Source organism: Chiloscyllium plagiosum, unplaced genomic scaffold, assembly GCF_037043375.1.
Source record: "Chiloscyllium plagiosum isolate Xiang-an unplaced genomic scaffold, Cpla_swu_hap1 HiC_scaffold_15, whole genome shotgun sequence".
NCBI lineage: Eukaryota > Metazoa > Chordata > Chondrichthyes > Orectolobiformes > Hemiscylliidae > Chiloscyllium > Chiloscyllium plagiosum.
In genome coordinates, this window is record NW_028270153.1 from 26,341,051 (window position 1) to 26,364,749 (window position 23,699).

Here is a 23,699-nt window from a genome sequence, read left to right on the forward strand (position 1 = left end):
AAAGGAAGGGAACACAACACGCAGGAAAGGAAAGCCCACGAAAAAGACAAAATTGTAATCTTTCTGGGTGGCACGGTGGCTCAGTTGTTAGCATTGCTGCCTCACAGCTCCAGGGTCCCAGGTTAGATTCCAGCCTTGGGCAACTGTGGAGTTTGCACATTCTCCTAGTGTCTGCACGGGTTTCCCTCCGGGTGCTCCGGTTTCCTCCCATAGTCCAAAGATGTGCAGGTCAGGTGAACTGGCCATGCTAAATTGCCCATAGTGTTAGGTGCAATAGAGGGGAATGGGTCTGGGTGGGTTATTGTTTGGAGGATTGGTGTGGACTGGTTGGGCCAAAGGGCCTGTTTCCACACTGTAGGGGAATCTAATCTCAGTCAAGTCAGTCAAGTCAGTCAAGTCAGTCAAGTCAGTCAAGTCAGTCAAGTCAGTCAAGTCAGTCAAGTCAGTCAAGTCAGTCCTTGCAGATACTGACACTTAAGTGGTGGTGATAGACCCGACCCTACAACCAGAAAACCATGTCACATTCACATCAAAAAGGCTTCAGAAAATCAGGACAATCAAACAAGACAAGATGTCAAAAATGAAACCAGATGGATCCATAACAGCCTGCTTCTACGGAAGACCTAAAGTACACAAACCAGGGCCACCCCTCAGACCCATCGTCTCACCTGAAATGTTGACATACAGACTAGTCAAGGAACTCCACCGAAAACTAAAATACCCACCGGAATACTCCTGCCACTCCACCCAAGAGTCCGTGAACACCAATGACACCAAAAGAGAAAAGGACGAAATAATGGTGTCCTTTGACGTTACAGCCCTGTTCACATCAATTAACTATCAATCTGGCCAAAGAAGCACTGACTGCACTTCTAGAAGAACCAAGGACACAAACACCAGACAGCACCAACTTCATCAGGAAAGACAACATCCTCAAGCTAGTGGACCTGTGCCTCACCACCCACTTCACATTCCATAACAAGACCTAAAAAACAAATTAATGGAACACTCATGGGATCACCAATATTCATAATGCAGAAACTGGAACAAGCAGTCCTCCCAACTAACAAACCCAAACTTTGGGTCCACTACATGGATGATACCTTTGTCAACACAAAATGGAACAAATAAGAAACTTACAACACCATCAACAATATCCTAACTGGCGTAACATTCACAAAAAAAAAAAGAGGAGAATGACAACAGACTCCCATTCGTAGATGTCACAGTAGAACGAACAGTTAATGGAGAACTTCAAACCAGCATCTACAGAAAAAACAACACACCAAATACTCAACTGCAGAAGCAATCATCCCAGCACCCACAAACTGAGCATCAGGACATTTCAACATGTCACAATTCACTGCAGCATCCAGGAATTACAAACAGCAGAGGAAAGATACCTATGCAGCGTACTCAGGAAGAACAGGTATCCAATAAACAGTCTAAATTTCTCAACAAACTCAAACAAGCAGACAACGCACCCAGAAACTCTAGCCCACATTTCCTTACATAAAAGGCATCCCTGAAATGGATTCCAGACCACTGAGACCCCTTGGCATCATAGTAGCCCATAGACCTACCAACGCACTTAAAACAATATGTAACAAACCTAAAGGATCCAATACAAACAACCAGCAAAACGAATACCATTTACAAATTACCATGCAAGGTCTGTAACAAATACTACATCAGACAAACAGGCAGAAAACTAGACACTATGATACATGAACACCAACTAGCTATCTACCACTGCCTGAGAAAAAGAAATGACATCACCAACCCAAACATGGATAGAAAGGAGGAATCAGCAGCAGTGCTTCGCCTGGAGGCCCACTGAAGATGTCACCTAGTAAGGGTGACAAAACGTCTGGAAATGAACTTTCCAGCTCAGTGAGCAAGCCTACATCCAGAGCCACCAACTGGACAACCCACCATCAAGAGTACCCTTACAGACAGACAAAGGAGGACACCACTTTGACTGGGAAAACACTTCTATCCTAGGACAAAAAACTAAACAGACATGCACGAGAATTCCGAGACACCTGGCATTCTAACCAGAACTCCATCAATAAACACTGATTTGGAACCCATCTACCATCCTCTGAAAAAGAACCAGAAACGACATCACTGAAGAAACCAAGACACATTTAGAAAGCACAACATAACACCAGTGCTTCACTGGAGACTCACTGATTATGTTACCTAGTATGGTGGCGAAATGCCTGAAAACAAACCTTCCAGCTCAGCGAGCAAACTTACAACCAGAACCCCTACCTAAGCTACAAATCTTCTCAAATTGCATAACCAGGAAGGTAAAGGATTCTGTTCACTCGAGGAGCCAGTTCTGAGCTAGCTGGGTCCATGTAACATACTGTGCATATGTTTAAAAAAAGCATTTTGAATGCTATGTCCTAGCCTCCACCCCCACAGGAGGCCTTGTGGTCACATCTGCCATTACACACAACCCATTGTTAGCCACTAACAGTTTCTATTAACAGCTATTCACCCTCCGAGCTAGATCATTATCCACTCCTTTGCCTGTCCAAATATTCTTCACTTTCTTTGGGTTCTATCCCCACCTCAACCTATTGTTTACCCCTTACTCCATCCCCTGACCCCCAACTTCTAAATTAAAGCAATTACATTTGCCTCACTACCATCAGTTGTGAGGAAGAGTCACTGGACCAGAACATTAAATCTGATCTCTCTTCACAGATACTGCTAGACCTGCTGAGTTTTTCCAGCAATTTCTATTTTTGTGTCCATAAATAAAGGGTGACTTAGCAACAGGAGACCACCCTTCATGGAGTTATTTCAGTGGCAAAGAGAGTGGGATTTGGCATGTAAAAACAGCATTTTAGATTCGAGTGGTGCTGGAAAAGCACAGAACAGGCAGCATCCGAGGAGCAGGAAAAAATCGACTTTTCGGGCAAAAGCCCTTCATCCTACTTTCCAGGACTGAGACAGGAGGGATGTTGTGGACTTAAGTGAAATAGAGTAGGAGGTCTTGATTGGAGCTGTTAACCCAGTCCAATCTGGGAACCCTGGCTAACAGATATAAAACAGGAGTACGCAGTTAGGCAGTAGTGTGGGGAAAAAAAAAACAAACAGGAGTATTAGGTTTCTGTTCACTCCAATAGCTGAGTCCACATCATGCATTATGCACATCTAAATAAAGAGTAGCTTGGTGACAGGATACCAGCTTTCATGGAGTTTTTCACAAATCAGGAGAGAACCCATCTCTTAAGTGAACATTACCTGCTCTTAATCATTCTAGAACAGCTCTGATTGACTCAAAGGGACCAGCTTTTCTAACACTGATACAATTTAACTAAATAAACAAAACATGCAATGAATTTTGTTTATTTAGAGCTTTCTGTGCAAATATACAACAATAAATCCACACAAAGTTTGAGAGAAACCACAGAAAATCCCCACCCAACCTCCAAGACATTGATAGCCAGAGCTCCAGTGTTACATTATATTAACTTAGTGGTTATTCTATTGGACAGGAAATAGCAGGTCTTGTTAATTCCTGTTCCAGCAATCGTGTTAGCTGCAGCTACATAACCAACACAAAGAACAAAGTATAGCAGCTAATGCCATGAATAACCAATTTGGGATCTTGCTCTAACTTGCAGATTAAAAAGAAACATTTAGTAAACAATATAGCTTTACAGTTGAAGTATCAGTCAAGAAATTACACACTTAATTCTCAACCAGAAGATGAGAAACAGGCATTAGCCCTGGAGAAACAGGCATTGCCATTTTTGATCAGCTGTTGAGTAATACAATGCTACATAGAATTTAAGGGAAGAGGTTGTATTCTGTAGAACCATACTGAACCTTGGCATTTCACAAAACATCGCCAAAAGAGTGAAATGAGTTAAATTGGGCAATGTGGCATTTAGAGATTCAGTAGAGTGCACAAAAAGAAACTATTTCCACTCGTGGAGAAGCCAAAAGCAACACAATCATAGAATTAGACCTAGCTACTTGGGAGTGAAAACATGAAGCATGTTTTCACAAAACAGAAGTAGTACTTGTGGAAACCCGGTGAAGGGCTCCTGCTCGAAACGACGGTTTTTCTGCTTCAGATGCTGCCTGACCTGCTGCGATTTTCCAGCACCACTCTAATCTTGACTCTTATCTCCAGCTGCATCTTAAACCAGGCAACCAGCTTACTGATCTCCAGCATCTGCAGTCCTCACTTTCGCCTTCAGAGGCTAAATGGCCTACTCCTGTCTCCGAATCATTGAGTCACAGATGTACAGCAAGGAAACAGGCTGTCGGTCCAGCACCCCCATGCTGACCATGTTGTAAGTCAGAAACAAAAACAAATTGCTTGAAGTGTTCAGTAGGTCTGGCAGCATCTGTGAACAGGAATCAGTTAAATGTTTCAGGCTGAATGACCTTTCCAGTTATTAGATTTTAATTTGGATAACAGTCAGACCAAAATATTCAAAATGCAGGAAACCAGCATTCTTGATTAATCTGGATTTTAGTTCTGATTTGGCTAAACAGTTAGACTCCATAAATTAATGATAAATTAAACGTTGTGCAAGAATGAAAGATAACATTGGTCCTCTGGGACTATGACAGAGCTGCTCTCATTTCAGCGATGACTGGTGGTGGTTTAACCAGAGGGTCTCTCACTGCAGGTAAGGGGAGAGGTTGAGAAGGTGGTACCTCATGGTAACCTCAGCTGGTATGGGAATTGAACCCACACTGTTGGTGCCACTGCATCTCAAACCAGGCATCCAGCTAACTGGCTCGACCAGTAATTAATGCTGATGCCAATTTATAATTGCATTTGAGGGGTAACATATCAGTCTGTTTTACTGACCTCTTTCCATCCTTCAGATTCTTTTCGCTGTCCACCTGAATTCTGCTTACTTTTAGTTAGTTAAAATCAAAAGGAACTTTTTGGCACATCTCTGCACAACCAGCTGCTCCGTGAGGTTCATTCTTCCTGGATTCCGTCTCACTCTGAAGGTGCCCTGCTAAGAAACAAGGGTCTTCCTCCATTAATTACTTTCTGTAGTACAAGCGAAATTATCGAGGAACATCTTTTCAATTTTGCATTTCTATTTTCAAAGACAAGCCCTGGAGAGCAGCTGTGCACTTTTAAATGTTGACAGCAAAGCAATACACAGGAGCAGGAAATCCCTCTATTAAAACAGAAATGCTGAAAACATGCAGTGAAGGCACCTTTAGATGAGTGTTTCACCAACACAAAAGACTCTTATCACACTGGTGAGAGCAACTGAAATCACCTGCTGAAGGAAAGATTAAAATTACAGTCCCAGAACGGGATTAGAATTTAGGCCATAAATAGATTTCCAGTCTGAAAATCCTTAATAGTAGAAGACTATCTCCACCAAACAGTCTGGGTTAAGTAGATTTAAACTTGCTTTACATTATGTAGATAGGCTTGGAAACATTTAGCCTGCCCAAACACAGCTGGAACACATGTGCCTCGTCACCTTTCATCATGGGCAGAGCACTGGGGTGGGGGAGGAGGAGGAGATGTGCGTTTCACACACACACACGCTGGCTTCCTCTTCACTAGCCTAGCAGATGTTCGCTGACTGAAAAAGGTCCATCAACTTTGCAGCAGGAACAAAAGTAATGTAGATCTGTCAATTTATCTCCAATTCTGGTAAAAGTTTAATTGTCAATGTTTCACTTTGAAACATTGTAAGCAAGCTTCAGAAACACCATTCCAATCTGCCACATTTCTGATACCAACTCATTAAATGACAGTATTTGGAGAACTGTTTCTGTAACTCAAGCCAAGTTGCCTGCCATCTGTGTTGAGAACTTGAAATATGCCTTTAACTGTACAGCATCCAGCTGGAAGCAATTTCTCGGACCTAAAATAAAACAATGAATTGCAGAGGCTGAAGATTTGAAACAAAAAACCTGGAGAAACTCTGCAGGTTTGATAACATCTATGGAGAGAAAACAGTTAATGCTTCAAGTCTAGCGAAAAAGTGGTATTCATGCTGATGATCAGGTGCGCTGAGTACCACTGTTCCCTAGCTACAATCAGTTCTGAAGGGTCATCACAGCTGAAACATTAACATTGCTTTTTCTGCACAAACCTGCAGAGTTTTTCCAGCTATTGGTTTAATTTCTTACTCCTGCTCTACAGTTCAATTCCCACCTAACCTCAAATGACCTTTCACCCACTTGGAGCTTGCCAAACAACTATCCACTTCTGGATTACAAATATTCAAATACTTTGCCACCTTTTCAGGAATGAAGTTCCAAAGGCGCACAGAAGACGAAACTATCACCTCAGCTCAGTTTCAAATGGCCGACACCTTGTTTTTAAAGCAGTGACTGCAAGCTCTAGATTTTCCCATGGGAGGTAACATCCTCTCTACATCTACTCTGCCAAGACTCTACAAGATCTTACACACGTTAGCAGATTTCTCACTCAACTTCAATGGACTTAAGCTTAGCTGTCCAGCCACTCAAACATAACCTGCCCATTCCAGGCATTAATTTGGTAAACACTGAACTGCTTCCAATGAGTTCACATCCTTCTTGAATATTTGGCAATTCTTACATGCAATGACCGTACAAAGTTTTGTCCAATAATGTTTAATGAAAACGCAAGTAAATACCAAGAGCTAGTAATACAGACTGTACTGGCATTAAAATTATACAAAGAGGAATCTTTTGATAAATGATTAGATTACTTACAGTATGGAAACAGGCCCTTCAGCCCAACAAGTCCACACCTACCCTCCAAAGAGCAACCCTACATTTACCCCTTCACCTAACACTATGGGCAATTTAACATGGCCAATTCAACTAACCTGGGAGGAAACCAGACTATGGGAGGAAACCGGAGCACCCGAAGGAAACCCATGCAGACACAGGGAGAGAATGTGCAAACTCCACACAGACAGTTGCCAGAGGCAGGAATTGAACCCGGGTCCCTGGCGCTGTGAGGCAGCAGTGCTAACCACGGTGCTGCCCATGATGGTAAGTGATCAGTAAAATCAGATGATCAGAAATCGAATATGAAAGTTGCCAGTCACCGGTTTTATCAGATCGTATGTTACAGATAAACCAGTACCTCCCATTTTCCTTTAGTTCCAAACTTCCAGCACCTAAAAGAGTCATAAAACCATTTCCAAATGCAAGCGAAGAAAATGCTGCAGTCTCAATTCTCAAGCTCATACTAGGACAGCATCGCTAGAAAATGGAGCAGTACAGCAAAGGAACAAGCTACCATGTCTGTGCCTACCATGATGTCACAAATTGTGCTTCATAATTTTGGGCCATCCATTCCATCAAGGCAATGTTAGCTCACTCATTATGTAATCCAAAATATAGAACACTATTTTTAAAATTTATCCTGTTCATAATTCAATTGGTCCATTATCCAAACTGGCACCACCTAGCAAGGAACTAATTTGCACTATGACTTAGTAGCTCTGAGAAATGATCCACTGGCATTAACAGAGTTATGGGGAAAAGGCAGGAGAAGAACACAGATTTTTTTCTGACATTTAAGAACCATTGCAATCTGCAGTACCTTAGACTGTGTCAGCATGTGCTGTTCCGAAAGTTGCTTGCTGCTCATCTCCAAGTAAGGATTTTCAATCCTTATGAACAATCCCATTCCTTCACAATGTCTGTTTGTAATAGCTTGTTAAATACAGCTCTCCAAGATCTGTCTTCATATGTTCATTCCAGAGTGAAGTTTTCTCTCATGTCAGAGTCAAGATTAGTTACACGATCATGACTTGCATTATACCACACTTACCTTGGTGTAGATGCCCGCCTTTTACTTTTCCATACCATTTAATATGTAACAACTTAATCTTCCCTTTTCATACACATTTCTCTCTGTAAACCTGGACTTTTCCCTCAGCTCATTACTGATCCAGAATATGGAGGGCTGTGCCTTCCACCTAGAGCCCTGCCCCCTCCTAAAGCTCTACGCTTACTGCCTCTTAACCTGCCTCCTCCCCCTTCCCTAGAGCACCAACCCTGCCAACTAGGCCTGTGCTCCTTCTCCCTAGAACCCAGAGCTTTCCACCTAGAATCCCCCCTACCTGCCTGGAGACTGGATCTCTCGCCTAGAGCACCACCCATTTCACCTAGCACCCATGCCTTCCACATATCACCCATCACCCTCAACAGCCACACGTCTAGCAACATTTTGGGTTTGGGGTGTATTTGTAAGAGTTCCCATCTCTAGGGACAGGGTACTCAAAAACGGAAGGAAGGGAGCGTCTGTCCAGGACACACTGTGCCCTACAACATACCCTGCCACTACAGCCTCGAGTTCTCTGCTTGGAGGCCCACCCTAGTCTTGATCACCACCCTTAGAGCCTAGAATTCCTGATGAAGGGCTTATGCCCAAAACGTAGATTATCCCTGACTGGCTGTGCTTTTCTAGCACCAGACTTAACTCATCTGCAGTCCTCACTCTCTCCCTTCTGCCTACAGCCTTGCTTTTCTATAGACTTGCCCTATCTTAAAATTACAACCTCTCTTACAACATGTCAATCCTATGAATTGTTCCTTTTAGTGCACTAAAACTGGATGTGCACAATGACAAACCTATCTGAACTTTCTCAACTTTAGGCAAACATTCAAATATTCAATCTTCCTCTTAATTGCTCAACATTATTCATTTGTACAATCCTATTCTCATGTTCATTTCTTTACATAAAGAATGTAAATGGAAAATGTTGTAGCTCTTCTTGGACTTCTAAATCCCACTACTGCTCCCTATAAATCACACTGACCTAAAGTTGTGCTCTTTAATGCAAGTGCGATCTGACCAATGCATTATAATAGGTCAACAATAGACAGTCGACTGGCTCCAACATTCAAATTAATAAAATTACGGAAGCACTGTTGGTTTTATTCCATTCATAATAGCAGTAAGTCTTCTGTTTCAGCCAATGACTACCAACAGCAGACCAAGGTGACTCAATGGAATCTCAAGCTAGGCCTCTGATTGTGGCCCAGCATAAAGTTGCTAAACAAATATTTAAAGGTCCAGTGGTGTCCAGTTTCCATACCATAACAAAACAATTGGGGAAGATCAAATTTGAAAGACATTTTGGGAAACACCCTGGCATCTAATGCACTAAGTGATGTATTGTGACTTAAAACAAAAACAAACTGGCACGAGAAGAACAGACCACAAAATGATTGAGAGCGCATTTACATCATTTCAGTGCTTGCTCATATCTACTCAACTGCCTGTTTTATTGGTTAATAAGCCATTAGAAACAGTTTAATAGTCTAGAATCCAAGCATTATGCCAACTTATTGCATCAGAGGCCATGGTAACAAGATGTGGAGAGTTGGCTGTTGAAACCACTGGTATCATGTCCCACCAACGAACATGCAGCACAGTCAAGTTAATGTAACAAAGTTAAATGTCAACCTGAAGAGGAGATTTAACAATTAAATAATCGACGTTAATGTTGATGTTGTGTATTGTTTGTACTCAAATCGTCAGAAGATTCTCAAAGAATATACTAAAGTGTGTTAATACAGAATTCACCACCATAAACCACTTCCAACATAGAAAGCCAGAATCAGCCACTCAGCCCTTATAACCTGCCCCACCACTCAATACACTCAGGGATGATCGTCCAATTCAGTAGGAGACAGTGAGGTCAACAGATGCTCAGAACTGCTGTGCTTTTTCAGCAACACAACTCACATCCAACTCAGTACCCTGTTCCTACTTTCTCCCCATAATCTTCAATCCTTTTAGCCCTAAGAACTATAGCCAACTTTTTTCTAAGTACTCAATGCTTTTGTCTCTACCACTTTGTGGCAGAGAATTCCACAGGCACACCACTCCCCGGGTAAAGAAGTTTTCTTCAACACACTTCTAAACAGCCTACCCGGTAAACAGAGCTTTGGTTCCAAACTCCCTGGTCACCGCAAACATGCTTCCTGCACTTACCCTGTTTAGCCAGGTTAGAATTTTAAGTTTCTAGGAGATACCCCTCATTTCACTAAACTGCAGTGAACAGAGTTTTCAGCGACTCAGTCTGACCAACATCACACCTGTAACCACCATTATGCTACAGAACTATTATAGGTGGGCCCCAGAAGTCTAAAGCACTTTCGTGCCATTTGCTGAAAGACAAAGTTGTTTACTACTTGGCAGTCAGCCACAAACTCTTATTTACATCATGAGAAAAATGTAACAATGGTGATTTTACTAAGTGCATCAAAAAGCAGCAAAATTATTAAAGGTTGAATTATCAGTTTAAGACGAAGTGAAGAAATGATTTAGAAAAGATGGAGTGGAAGAGGAGAACTGCATCATTAGTCCACAGCCTGCCTGTAAGCAATTATGTCGAACATTAACATCTGCCCACCGGTCCTTAATCAGCAGTTCTAACCAGCACTATTCCCATCCACTCAGACAACACAGCCCACTGCGGAGGAGGTGGCGGAGGCAGAATAAGGCAGGCTTTGGTAGCTGAAGAGTGACCAGGGTTGAGACAGATACAAGACAAATTTGAATTTGCATTAAATGGGAATGTGTAGATCATGTTCCCAAACTACAGGCTTCACCTGGACTCTAGTAAATCTAAAATTTGTCAGCCAGGGAGAACAAGTTTGTCTTTTCAAAAAAAACCCTTCTCAAAAGGCGTCAACTGAAGTTTATATAGAGACTGTCACTCGTTGATTGAAACTCATTTTGCCGAAAGTACTAGAACATAGCAGCCCACTACAGAGAATGGCAACCTGTTTTTATTTTTACACACAGCATTCTTACACTTAAATAAGCCTTGCGCTATTTTAGTCTGCGATGAGCCTTCTGTTGGTAATAAAGATGCTTACTCTAACAGTTGGCTGTGTCTCCAGCAAGCACAATTATGCTATTTCTTTAGTAACATTCAAATACCACAGTAGCAATATTACAAAGCACTAAGTGTCATCATTTGTAGTTTGAAGCACTCCCTCCAGACACAATCCAAGTTTAGAAGGATTCAATCTCTAATTTTGTTTCTAGGCACCTATCTCAGATGCACGAGAGATAGTTTCACATGGCCATTATTAACATTTGACTGAAATCCTAACCATATTATTGGATTGTCTTTAAGGATCTAACTGCTATTTAAAAATAATGAGTAGCATACTTGTACATATACTCAAACTCAATATTAACCCTCACTTACTGATTGAAGAGTAAATAAAATCAAAAAAAGCCCCATTCTGCCTTGTTTCTATGGAATTATGTATTGTATGGATGGAGGAACAGAATGTTTCACAATATTTATTAAATCAGGCTCCAACAACATGATTGAGATCCTGGTTTAATTTTTAGAGTTGCCATATGGGTGTTCCAGTGGTTTGCTGGTTAGTTCCCCAGCTTCTGCCACTGAATTGGATCAGGAACCCCACCTCCAGGGACACTGTCAAACACTAACTACTTTCTGACAGTATCCCCCACCCCATCTACCCTAGTGGGGGTTCAGGATTCAGAAACAGTCCTAGATCCTGCTTCCCTGCCCAGCAGTGAAAATTTAGCCTACAGAGTTAAGTCACAGATCCATTTTGATCTTGAATAATGGCAAAATTGGCTCAAGGGGTTACTTTGTCTGCTTTCTTATCTTAAGCTACTCTTTCTCATTTGGCAGGAATGTCCCAAATGCAGCCAGTTTATTTCTATCCAAGTAAGCCACATTGGTCAGTTGCCTGAACAGGATCAGTAGAACTTTGCAACAGTACATGTGTTGCTAGCTGTGTTGGATTTTCCAGCTAATGAGATTACCCACAACATCAAGGCCATGGTGTTATCTGTACAAGTCTAATATTATCGCACTACAAATGAAGTTTAAACAGTGTGGGGCCATTCTCTTCTCACTACCACAAGTTTGAAAACCAGCAGGAAGCTGGTCGATGTCTTACACTGGGCTCTTGTGTTGGAGTCACATCTTGCAAAGACAGACAAGGATCAAAAGGAGCAGGGTGAAGCTACAATTTAAAGTTACTGAACACTAAATTGGTCAGTTGAAAACTAAATTAAGCTGTCAACTATAGGTTGTTCTTCCCCAGAGAAGCATGGCCCTCTGAGTCAAATAATAAATTTAAAAACACACAAAAGAAATGGTTCAGAGGTAGGAGTTTTAGCCTCAGGCTATGCACGGGAATAGACTGCGTGAACATTTGAACTTCCATGCCAGGATGCTTTTTCTAGTCCCAGGACCAATAAATAGAAGATGGTTTGGGCACAGCAGGGTTCCATACCTCAGCAATGAATAATTGAGGGGGGCTAGCAGGAACTGAATTAGCATTATGTCAGACAGGCTACGAGTCCCTAGTTTCAGCAGCAACAGCAGGGTCAGGACTGGGTGACTTGGGTCAGAAACCAAAATTGCACAACATTGCTGCACACATGAGGGATTATGTCATTACACACATGTGAAGTCGTCCTATCTTGAGAAACAACAGCAGCAGGGTTGGGGCACGCAAGATTTAGATTAGATTTTTTTTTAGATTAGATTACTTTACAGTGTGGAAACAGGCCCTTCGGCCCAACAAGTCCACACCGCCCCGCCGAAGCGCAAACCACCCATACCCCTACCCCTACATTTACCCCTTACCTAACACTATGGGCAATTTAGCATGGCCAATTCACCTGACCTGCACATCTTTGGCCTGTGGGAGGAAACCGGAGCACCCGGAGGAAACCCACGCAGACACGGGGAGAACGTGCAAACTCCACACAGTCAGTCGCCTGAGGCGGGAATTGAACCCGGATCTCTGGCGCTGCGAGGCAGCAGTGCTAACCACTGTGCCACCGTGCCGCCCACTAAGGTGCCCAGATAAAATCAAAACAATATCAAAACTATTATTGTTTGTGCACTGATGCATTAAGGCTGCTGCAGGCAGAGAAAGGATACAACACAGGCCCTGATTGCCAGCTCTTTACAAAACGTAAGTGAGCCACAGGTCAAAACATTGGATGCAAAGCCATCCTGTTTGAGACAGTGACCAGACCAGCTAAAAACATGAATGGCCAACAAAACTGGATATCAGGCAACAGTGAATGTGAAGTAACTCCTACTAATTTATTTTGTAAAAGATATGTCAGTAAGAGCATGCCTTGGACTTTATCTTTTTTCATCCAGTAGCTTCAAAAGCCTGCCCACCACCTTTAATTAGGAGAAAGTAAGGACTGCAAATGCTGGAGGTGCGTGCGTGCGCGCACGCACGCACGCACGAGGGGACTAATGTAAATAAGGCCTTCATGTCCTCCTCCAACTCAGCCAAGGACATCCAAGTCCTGGGCCACCTCCACCACCAGGTCCTAGCCACTCAATGCCTGGAGGAAGAAGAACACCTCACTTCTGCCTTAGGACCCACCATCCAATGTGAATTTCACCTGTTTCCTCATCTCCTCTGACCCCACCTTATCCACGAACCAACCCTCCAACTCAGCACCACCCTCTTGAACTGTCCTACCTGTCCATCTTCCTATAACCTTCTCAGCTACCTTCCTCCCCCTCCCCCAAGCCTCAACTCTGTCCCATTTCTCTCTCAGCCCCCTTGGGCACCCCCCCCATTCCTGATGAAGAGCTCATGCTCAAAACATCAACTCTCCTGCTCCTGACTGGCTGTGCTTTTTCAGCACCACACTTTCTGACACCATCTTTAATTGGTTGACAAAGCAATCACCCAATCAATAAACATGCAAATCTGGGGGGAAAAAAAAAGAATCACTCCTAAATAACTGTCCCCCACATTCTGCTCTCAGGTGAAAAGTTGGGCAATGACTGTTTTCAAAGTTGAAGCAGGTAGAGTTGTACTTGAGCTGAAAATGTGTCACTGGAAAAGCGCAGGTCAGGCAGCATCCAAGGAGCAGGAGAATCGATGTTTCGGGCATGAGCCCTTCTTCAGGAATGAGGAAAGTTTGCCAAGCGGGCCAAGATAAAAAGGTAGGGAGGAGGGACGTTGGAAATGCGATAGGTGGAAGGAGGCTAAGGTGAGGGTGATAGGCTGGAGTGGGGGTGGGGGCGGAGAGGTCAGGAAGGAGGTGCTGAGTTCAAGGGTTGGGACGGAGACAAGGTGGGGGGGAAATGCGTAAACTGGAGAAATCTGAGTTTATCCCTTGTGGTTGGAGGGTTCCTAGGCAGAAGGAACTGCCTAGGAACCCTCCAACCACAAGGGATGAACTCAAATTTCTCCAGTTTCCTCATTTCCCCTCCCCCCCACCTTGTCTCAGTCCCAACCCTTGAACTCAGCACCTCCTTCCTGACCTCTCCGCCCCACCCCCACTCCAGCCTATCACCCTCACCTTAACCTCCTTCCACCTATCGCATTTCGAACGCCCCTCCCCCAAGTCCCTCCTCCCTACCTTTTATCTTAGCCTGCTTGGCACACTCCTCATTCCTGAAGGGCCCATGCCCGAAACGATTCTCCTGCTCCTTGGATGCTGCCCGACCTGCTGCGCTTTTCCAGCGGCACATTTTCAGCTCTGATCTCCAGCATCTGCAGCCCTCACCTTCTCAGAAGAGTTGTACTTGAACCCGGCACCTTACAGTTTCTTTTGGGAGTGAGTTCTGGACAGGAAGACCCAATGTCAAAATTCCTGCTCCAGCACAGACTGAGGCCCTTAAGTGGCCAATAAACTGATCAAGAGACTGGACCCTGGGAAGGAGAGACCTGGCCACAGCCTTGTTTACAAGCCCCTACTACCTCATGTCCCACGCTTCAAAGACTCCTGCAGCCACTCATTACTTACCTGTAGCCTGGTTCCTCCACGATTCCAGGACTCTGAGGGGGTGGCACATGGAGACAGTGTCCTACCTGCAGAAGCCATGCCTCCGCAGCTGGGCTGTTGAATACATCAAGTGTCAGCCTCCAATTGACTGGAATCCCTTCCGAGGCAGGACTTGCTGTGCTTCTCTCCTCCCCCCCCCCCCCCCCCCCCCCGCACCCCACCAGCGTACTGAACCAAGGGAAGACCAACTAGTTACCACTGCCCAGATTGATTTGGTTGGCCTTCTTGAGAAGAGACCCCATCGGTGACATATTGGCTCTCCACATACCACAGCAGATCTCTCCTATTGTTGGTACTCTAAGCTATGACCAGGCACTCAGGGCCAGAGGGCAAGTCACCATTCACAGGTAATCAGAGGGAAGTTGCTACCCCTCTCTATAACCAGTAAGATCTGAATCAATGGATCTGCTACACCAATCACAAGTTCTCTCGTACATGCTGCTGATTGGCTGCAAACGCAGGAAGGCAGCAGTCTGTGACTGGAGGAATGGTGAGAAAGTTTGTCAAGGTCAGAACATTATCTAGCAAGAGGGAGCTGCAGTATCAAGAGGCCCGAGCAAGTGAAACCAGAGGAACCCAGGAAGGAGGAAGCAGCCAGATGAAACAGGACCAGTGCAGTCAGACTCAAAATAGCCAACAGGTGAGGGAAGAGAGAATTGGGAAGAAGGTAGCAAAGCTGGTGAGACTGAACTAGGGGCTGGGGGTGAAGTGACTCAGCAAGCAGGACAGTGAAGAGCTGCAAATGTGGGGTGGTGAAGTGATTAGCAGCAAGTGACAATACTAAGTGAAAGCAAGCAGGAGTGGGGAAAAAAGTGTGGCGTTTAGGCTGATGGTTGTGTGTTTAATTGATGTGTGCACTAAAACATGAATTCCACACAAGGAAAACATCCAGTACCAAGTGACAAAATTGCTACATCTAGGGTGGACTAAAATAAAGCATTTGCCATGAGCGTATTTTCTCATGCCAATTTAAATATTGCAGCTTTGAATTTTATGGAGCAGCAATAATAGAAACAGCATATTGTTCTAATTCTGCTACTTTAAGAGTCTAAATGCCCCATTTTTCAGCACTAATACAGAAGTTATTACCATAACACTTCATAACCTAATAAAGGAAATAAGAAAAGTATAAAAAAGAACCTCTGACAACCAAAAAGGTAGCCCCTAAAGTAAAAAAAAGTATATCTTGAAACAACTGCAAGAGGCACCTTAAAAATAAAAATGACTTCGGCCCCTGTTTCTGACAACCACCAGACAAGTTTGAGGACCTAAAACCAAACTGATTGAAATCAGATTCAAAGTATTGAGATTTTAACCCAAGTAAACTGAGGCAAAGAAATTATTAAAGTGGTCAGTCTACAAGAGGTAGCAATAAGGTCAGTATTACTGAACTGAATACCCCTGTAAATCACATTTCTCCAGACACTGTCTGCTTGTTAGCTAGAATATGTTTACTCATTTCAAGATCAGTTCTGCTCTCTCTCCTATAGGAAGGATGTTGTGAAACTTGAAAGGGTTCAAAAAAAAAATTTATTAAGGATATTGCCAGGGTGGGAGGGCTTGAGCTAGAGGGAGAGGTTGAACAGGCTGGGGCTGTTTTCCCTGGAGCAGAGACTGAGGGGTGACCTTAGGAGGTTTATAAAATTATGAGGGGCATGGATAGGATAAATAGACAGTCTTTTCCCTGGGGTCAGGGGAGTCCAGAACTAGAGTGCATAGATTTAGGGTGAGGGGGGAAAAAAAAAGTTAAAAAAGGGACCTAAGGGGCAACTTTTTCCATGCAGAAGGTGGTGCGTGCATGGAATGAGCTCCCAGAGTGGTGGAGCTGGTATAATTACAGCATTTAAAAGGCATCTGGATGGGTAGATGAATAGGAAGGGTTTAGATGGATATGGCCAAGTGCTGGCAAATGGAATTAGGCTGGGATATCTGGTCAGCATGAACAAGTTGGACCGAAGGGTCTGTTTCCACACTGTACATCTAAGATGCCATTTTCAAATTATCCAAGCGATAGGAACAAAATATGCAGAGAAGATTTCTGTCCTTCCTTTTAAGAATTAGGCAGCAGTTAACCATTGTTCAACATTACAAAAAATGGTTAGACATCTAAATAATGGTTCTATTAAATAATTTTGAAGTTTCTCGAGATGGTATTCTGTTTAAGTGTGAAATAAAAACACTTTTTAATTAATTACAATTAACAAAGCACTAATGCCAATCTTTTACACCTGGAGCAAAACAAATTCGAAAGACCCAGCACCAAGAGATTAAATTGCAAATTTAGGGTGGATTAAAGGGAAGCCTGGAGCCTGCATATTTAGAGTCAGATGTACAGCATGGAAACAGACCCTTTGGTCCAACCCGTCCATGCCAACCAGATATCCCAACCCAATCTAGTCCCACCTACCAGCACCCGGCCCATATCCCTCCAAACCCTTCCTATTTATGTACCCATCCAAATGCCTCTTAAATGTTGCAATTGTACCAGCCTCCACACATCCTCTGGCAGCTCATTCCATACACGTACCATCGTCTGCATGAAAACGTTGCCCTGTAGGTCTCTTTTATATCGTTCCCCTCTCACCCTAAACCTATGCCCTCTAGTTCTGGATTCCCCGACCCCAGGGAAAAGACTTCGTCTATTTATCCTATCCATGCCCCTCAATTTTGTAAACCTCTATAAGGTCACCCCTCAGCCTCCAAAGCTCCAGGGAAAACAGCCCCAGCCTGTTCACCCTCTCCCTATAGCTCAAATCCTCCAACCCTGGCAACATCCTTGTAAATCTTTTCTGAACCCTTTCAAGTTTCACAACATCTTTCCGATAGGAAGGAGACCAGAATTGCACACAATATTCCAACAATGGCCTAACCAGTGTCCTGTACAGCCGCAACATGACCTCCCAACTCCTGTATTCGATATGCTGACCAATAAAGGAAAGCATACCAAACGCCTTCTTCACTATCCTATCTACCTGCGACTCCACTTTCAAGGAGCTAAGAACCTGCACTCCAAGGTCTCTGTTCAGCAACACCCCCTAGGACCTTACCATTAAGTGTATAAAGTCCTGCTACAATTTGCTTTCCCAAAATGCAGTACCTCGCGTTTATCTGAATTAAACTCCATGGGCCACCTCAGCCCATAGGATCTTGACCAGATGGGCCAGTTGTAATCTGAGGTAACCCTCTTCACTGTCCACTACACCTCCAATTTTGGTGTCATCTGCAAACTTACTAACTGTACCTCTTATGCTCGCATCCAAATCATTTATGTAAATGATAAAAAGTAGAGTGCCAAGCACCGATCCTTGTGGCACTCCACTGGTCACAGGCCTCCAGTCTGAAAAACAACCCTCCATCACCATCCTGTGTTCTACCTTTGAGCCAATTCTGTATCCAAATGGCTAGTTCTCCCTGTATTCCATGAGATCTAACCTTGCTAATCAGTCTCCCATGGGGAACCTTGTCAAACACCTTACTGAAGTCCATATAGATCACATCTACTGCTCTGCCTTCAATCTTTTATTATTTCAAAAGACTCAATCAAGTTTGAGAGACATGATTTCCCACACACAAAGCCATGTTGACTTTCCCTAATCAGTCCTTGCCTTTCCAAATACATGTACATCCTGTCCCTCAGGATTCCCTCCAACAACTTGCCCACCACCGAGGTCAGGCTCACCGGTCTATAGTTCCCTCGCTTGTCTTTACCACCCTTAAAACAATGGCGCCACGTTTGCCAACCTCCAGTCTTCCGGCACCTCACTTGTGACTATCGATGATACAAATATCTCAGCGAGAGGCCCAATCTCTAGCTTCCCAGAGTTCAGGTACACCTGATCAGGTCCTGGGGATTTATTCACCTTTAACCGTTTCAAGACATCCAGAACTTCCTCCTCTATAATCTGGACACTTTGCAAGATGTCACTATCTATTTCCCTACAGTCTATCTTCCATATCCTTTTCCACAGTAAATACGGATGCAAAATATTCATTTATTATCTCCCCCATTTTCTGTGGCTCCACACAAAGACCACCTTGCTGATCTTTGAGGGGGCCCTATTCTCTCCCTCGTTACCATTTTGTCCTTAATATATTTGTAAAACCCCTTTGGATTCTCCTTAATTCTATTTGCCAAAGCTATGTCCCATTTTGCCCTCCTGATTTCCCTCTGAAGTATACTCCTACTTTCTTTATACTCTAAGGATTCACTCAATCTATCCTGTCAGTACCTGACATATGCTTCCTCCTTTTTCTTAACCAAACCTCAATTTCTTTAGTCATCCAGCATTCCCTATAGTTACCAGCCTTCCCTTTCACCCTGACAGGAATATACTTTCTCTGGATTCTTATTTCTGAAGGCTTCCCATTTTCCAGCCATCCCTTTACCTGCAAACATCTGCCTCCAATCAGCTTTTGAAAGTTCTTGCCTAATACTGTCAAAATTGGCCTCTCTCCAATTTAGAACTTCAACTTTTAGAACTGGTCTATCCTTTTCCATCACTATTTTAAAACGAATAGAATTATGGTCACTGGCCCCAAAGTGCTCCCCCACTGACACCTCAGTCACCTGCCCTGCCTTATTTCCCAAGAGTAGGTCAAGTTTTGCACCTTCTCTAGTAGGTACATCCACATACTGAATCAGAAAGTTGTCTTGTAGACAAATTCCTCTCCATCTAAACCTTTAACACTATGGCAGTCCCAGTCGATGTTTGGAAAGTTAAAATCCCCTACCATAACCACCCTATTCTTCTTACAGATAACAGATCTCCTTACAAAAGTTTGTCAATTTCCCTCTATTGATATGCAATTTTTTTTAAACAAACTTTTCATAGTCTGAGCAAACCTGCACAAATTCAATGCAAAATCTCAACATTACCAAAGATGCAAGCAAACAATGTGATGACCTTTGCATAACACCGCTGCTCTTCAGAACTGTGCAATCACATTTTATTATTCTGCACATTTCTCTCCACAACTTCCTCCACCCACAGAAGCACTCAGCCAAAGTCTAAATACAGGCACCACCTTGTCATTACCCGTAAAATGACAATCCACTTTGCCAAGAAACCACACTGTGTACACTTAAGAATGCTCAGTTTGGAGCTGCTCTGTACAGAATTTCAGCAAATCAGGCCGGTCGGTCAGTCATCGATATGTACAGCATAGAAACAGACCCTTCGATCCAACTCATCCATGATGACCAGATATCCTAACCAAATGTAGTCCTACTTGCCAGCACTTGGCCCAGGTCCATCTGAACCCTTCCTATTTATATATCCATCCAGATGCCTTTTAAATGTAGCAATTGTAATGGCCTTCACCACTTCCTCTGGCAGGTCACCCCATATATACAGTTGGAGAGAAAATGTTGCCTCCTGGGTCCCTTTTAAATCTTTTCTCTCACCCTAAACCTTTAGTTCTCGACTCCCTCTGAAAAGACTTTGTCTGTTTACCCTATTCAACCCCCTCATGATTTTATAAACTTCTATAAAAGGTCACCCCTCAGCCTCCAACGCTCCAGGGAAAACAGGTCCAGACTATTCAGCCTCTCCCTTTAGCTCAAAACAAATGAATATCCAATTCTAGAACCAATGTGTATCCTATATCTCTCTTTAACTGGGTCTCTTCGTGGGGTGCTGTGTGAATGGGGATTAAGCATTATTCAGTACCTAAACAAAAACCAGCAGGGAGATAAAGCAAATTATGAACACTGCATTCTTCAAACCTCCGATGACCACATTTCAATGACCCACAGTCTTCCTATATCAACTTTGCCATCGCAATGCTGTGAAAGATTGACAAGGGATAGGGGATGCAGTTATAAAGGACTTTTTTTCGTAAGGACTGAGATGGTTAAGCCCCATTGGTTTGACCACAAACCACACAATGAGGAAAGATTACATTAAAAGATAAACAGTGACAGGTAGCTTCCACTGTTGCAATCAAAAAGGGACACATTTAAGACAGCCACAAAATAAAAATTTCAAAATGCAGTATGGATAGGAAACCAGGCTAAACTATGGCAGTCTCAAACTGTGATTAATGTGGAATCTCAATTGTCCTATGGAGGAATTCAGGCTTTTGCTTGATAAAGAATATTGAAATGCAAGCAAAGTATGACCCTGAAGTAGAGTCTTAGAATCATAAGGGAGTCATACAGAAACAGATCTTTCGGTCCAACTCATCTGTGCTGACGAGATATCCCAATCTAACCTAATACCATTTGACATCTCTCTCTAAACAGTTCTTATTCATATAACCACTCAGATGCTTTTTTAAAACGTTCAAAGTATACCTGCCTCAACCATATCCTCTGGCAGCTCACTCCATAAACACACCACCCTCGGCATTAAAAATGTCACCCCTCAGATCCTATTTAAATCTTTCCCCTCTCACCTTAAACCTATGCCCTCTAGTTCTGGACTCTCCTACCCTGAGAAAAGACCTTGGCTATTCTTTGTTCCCATGCCCCTCATGATTGTGTGGTCTATGGTCATCTCAGCTGCTGACACTTCAGCCTATTCAGCTCCTCCCTTTAACTAAACTCCACCAGTTCCAGAAACATCCTTGCAGATCTTTTCTGCACTCTCAAGCTTAACATTATCTCTCCAGAAGAGCGACCAAAAGTGAACCAAGTGTCTTCACTACCTAGGAGAAAGTGAGGTCTGCAGATGCTGGAGATCAAAGTTGAAACTTTATTGCTGGAACAGCACAGCAGGTCAGGCAGCATCCAGGGAACAGGAGATTCGACGTTTCGGGCACAGGCCCTTCTTCAGCTCACTCCTCAGGAGTAGGAGAGTCCAGAACTAGAGGGCATAGGTTTAAGGTGAGAGGGGAAAGATTTAAATAGGATCTGAGGGGTGACATTCCTGAAGAAGGGCCTGTGCCCGAAACGTCGAATCTCCTGTTCCCTGGATGCTGCCTGACCTGCTGTGCTGTTCCAGCAATAAAGTTTCAACTCTTCACTACCTAGGTCAAACTGAGACTCCACTTTCAAGGAGGTATGCACTGTACTCCTGTGTCTCTTTGCTCAGCAACACGTGCCAAGGCCCGACCATTAAGGTGTGCAAGTCTAGCCCTAGTTTGCCGTACCAAAATGCAACATCTCAATTTCTGAAATTAAACTCCATCTGCCACTCATTGCCCTCTCTGATCAAGGTCCTATTGGCCTCTGAGATAATCCTTTTCACTGTCCATTACACCTATTTTGGTGTCATTTGCAAACTTACTAACCATGTCTCCTTTATTCACATCCAAAGAGTCATAATCATAGAGTCAGAGTCCTAGAGATGTACAGCATGGAAACAGACCCTGCAGTCCAACTTGTCCATGCTGACCAGATACCCCAACCCAATCTAGTCTCACCTGCCAGTACACGCCCCATATCCATCCAAACCCTTCCTATGTACCCATCCAGATGCCTCTTAAATATTGCAATTGTACCAGCCTCCACCACTTCCTCTGGCAGCTCATTCCATACATGTACCACCCTCTGTTTGAAAAAGTTGACCCTCATTTATATAAACAACAAAAAGCAGTGGGCCCAGCACTGATCCTTGTTGCACACTGCTGGTCACAGACCTCCAGTCTGAATGACATCATTTAATTGTTTTCCCATGATTTTGTGACAGAAGTCAGTGAGTAGTCATTTGTGATGTCAGTCTGCATACTAGAACTGAACAGGAATTGGGATAATAAAATTAGCATTTATTCAAATTAAAATCAAATCAATAATTAATTTTTTAAAATCAAAAAAAGTATTTAAACTTTAGCCACAAATTTTAATTTCAATTTCAAAGTACAATGTCTGCCAAACAGTCAGCCCTTATGCAGATAAGGGGCTCACAAAAATATTTTTTTGTTAGAAAGTTCAGAATGTTGCCAAATGCTTACTTGTTGTGAGAAATAAAACCTAAAGTGGTCTTTAAAAATGCGAAGTTGAGTTGAATCCCTGGGCTTTTTGAGCAAGTTTTTTTTAGAAAGCCCATAAAATTTTGACAAGCTTGAACTCAGCCAATACCAGTACGTTCAGATTCATCCTCAACGCTCAAGGCAGCTTGTAATTATATGCAAATCAACTATTCTGGGAAATCTATTTTGACCTGTTCAACCTAAAATGCTCATAAATGAGCATTACTGGTATGTGCAGGACAATACATTTTCTGTTGTTATTTCTAGATTAAAACATTTGAACTTCTGGGAATGTTAAGGCAAGCAGCTTTCTGTAAATTTGGTGGGACTGAAAAATACATGGAGTTAGTATTTAAAAGTCAACAAACTCAGGGGAGGATATTGTGGTGCAGGAGTAGTGTCCTTGCCGCTGAGCCAAAAACCTGGGTTCAAGACTCACCTGCTCCAGAGGTGTGAATAGCATCTCTGAACACGTCAACAGAAAATAAAACAAACTCGGGGGGGGGGGGGGGGAAGAGAAATAGGTCCATTGAGTATTTTTTGTTAAAACCACAGCTGAAAATCAATTAAATGTGGATTCAATTCAATTAATGCTCAGCCTTTTAGGGATAAACTCCTTATTGAATTTCAAATCCACAACTATATCAAATGGAGCTCTTTCACTTTTGTCACTTCACCTTCAAGAAATAGATTTCTGTAGTTTGACTGGAAATTGAATGGGAATGGATTGTTTTCGTATTTGTTTACAGGAGAAAAAAATCCTACTGATTGGAAGAAGACTCACTGGAGTTTTGGTGCTCCATGTTCGAAATGGGGCAAAGAGTTGAGATCAATGCAATTGGCAACAACAAAGGGAATTCTCAAAACATATGCTCTGCGCGACACACCAAGAGGTGCATTCTACTTTGAAACATCAGAACAGCACTATTTCCTTACAAACCCCCTCCCTTCCAAACTGAGCACTCTGCATTGGCTTTACAAACCCTAACTT

At 43.1% G+C, this 23,699-nt stretch overlaps 1 protein-coding gene across 6 annotated transcripts in view; it reads right to left on the reverse strand.

Moving 5' to 3' along the window:
* The window catches only part of LOC122560188 (uncharacterized), a 345,202-nt gene that overhangs the window by 187,114 nt on the left and 134,389 nt on the right, over positions 1-23,699 (reverse strand). The window contains exon 1 of one of the 6 annotated variants that reach the window (XM_087994828.1): positions 4,850-5,203. The exons of the other annotated variants lie outside the window; for them this stretch is intronic. The gene's annotated coding sequence lies outside the window, so the exon portion shown is untranslated. Of the gene's footprint in view, positions 1-4,849; positions 5,204-23,699 lie in introns of those variants that run through there. 6 annotated transcript variants of the gene reach the window in all.